The sequence below is a fragment of the Triturus cristatus genome, chromosome 4_1 (genome assembly GCF_964204655.1).
Source record: "Triturus cristatus chromosome 4_1, aTriCri1.1, whole genome shotgun sequence".
Classification (NCBI taxonomy): Eukaryota; Metazoa; Chordata; class Amphibia; order Caudata; family Salamandridae; genus Triturus; species Triturus cristatus.
In genome coordinates, this window is record NC_140585.1 from 140768981 (window position 1) to 140770641 (window position 1661).

The following is a 1661-nucleotide window of genomic DNA, read 5'->3' on the forward strand; positions in this document are numbered from 1 at the left end:
AATATTCCATGTATGTTATTAGTTTGTAAATTATCCGTTTGGTCCGATGTATCAAGTGACAACCCCTGCATGTTGGCGCTAGAGACGGACGGATTTAAATAAAAGTGTTATCTGTTCAGAAACATTGGCAGCAGGACGGTGAGTCCTCTGTACAGAGAGGCTGTCTCAGCTGCAAATGTTAATTCACCATAACATTAATAATGTAATAGATTATTGCAAGTTTGTAGAGTGTCAAAAAAACATTCAGGTCCCACCGAGATTTGAACTCGGATCGCTGGATTCAGAGTCCAGAGTGCTAACCATTACACCATGGAACCTCCGGTAAAATTTATCACCGTCTGAGAAGTCCCTCTTCGGTGCAGGTCTTTACTGATGTAGTCATCATTCCATTCACCGAGAGTCTTCTTAACATTTTTACTTTCGCATTTAAAACAAAGCTCGAGGTGTAATTAAAAAGGGGCTTTTACAAGGATCCCTGCAGACATCCAGAGCTCCTGCCTGTGTTCTTTTTAAGAGGTCACATACTCGTCACATCCGGTTTTAAACGTCCTCTGACCCAAATCCTGTCATTGCTGCACCCTTCTAGTGCAAGAGGACAGCAGAGGTTCTCAGGGATCCCTGCAGGAGTCCAGCGGTTCTTCCCAGGGATCCCTTCAGGAGGTCAGAGGTTCCTCTCAGGGATCCCTTAAGAAGGTCAGCGGTTCTTCTGAAGGAATCCCTTCAGGAGGTCAGATGCTCTTCTCAGGGATCCCTGCCGGAGGACAGCTGCTGCTCTCAGGGATTCCTTCAGTGGGACAGCAGATCTTTTCAGGGATTCCTTCAGTAGGTCTGCCGCTCATCTCAGGGATCCCTTCAGAAGGTCATCTGCTCATCTCAGGGATCCCTTCAGAAGGTCATGTGCTCATCTCAGGGATCCCTTCAGGAGGTCAGCAGATTTTCTCAGGGATCCTTTCAGGAGGACAACTGCTCTTCTCAGGGATCCCTTCAGGACGTCAGCTGCTCATCTCAGGGATCCCTTCAGGGGTTTAGCGGTTCTTCTCAGGGATCCCTGCAGGAGGTCAGTTGCTCATCTCAGGGATCCCTCCAGGGGTTTAGCGGTTCTTCTCAGGGATCCTTTCAGGTGGACAACTGCTCTTCTCAGGGATCCCTTCACGAGGTCAGCAGTACTTCCCAGGGATCCCTGCAGATGGTTAGCAGATCTTCTCATGAATCCCTGCAAGAGGTCACCACATCTTTTCAGGGATCCCTTCTGGAGGTCAGCAAATCTCGTCAGAGATCCCTGCAGGAGGGCAGCAGATCGTCTCAGGGATCCCTTCAGGAGGTCAGCAGATCTTCTCAGGGACAAGGCACTTGCTATTAGACACATTATCAGTGAAGCTTGTGAGACTGACTGGGTTTCTGTTGCTGGTTTTGTTAATAAACCAAAGTACACATTAGCACAACACTCAGTCCACTGTTTACAAACGGGGCAGGGGGATATCAGCAGACACAGAAAACACACTACACTGAGGCCGGCCACGAAGAAAGGAATTTATTGCACCTTAAATAGACTGAAATCTGCTGAGAGATTCCACCCTCCTATTATACCTCAAACTGGAGAGGAAAAATATCATTAACATTTAACGATAAAAAAAATGTGTAAATATAAATATATGTATAAA

At 47.0% G+C, this 1661-nt stretch overlaps 1 non-coding gene across 1 annotated transcript; it reads right to left on the reverse strand.

Annotated features, from left to right (window-relative positions):
* Positions 1-245: 245 nt before the first annotated feature.
* Positions 246-317, reverse strand: TRNAQ-CUG (transfer RNA glutamine (anticodon CUG)). The gene has a single exon. It is a non-coding gene; the product is annotated as a tRNA-Gln (tRNA).
* Positions 318-1661: the final 1344 nt, after the last annotated feature.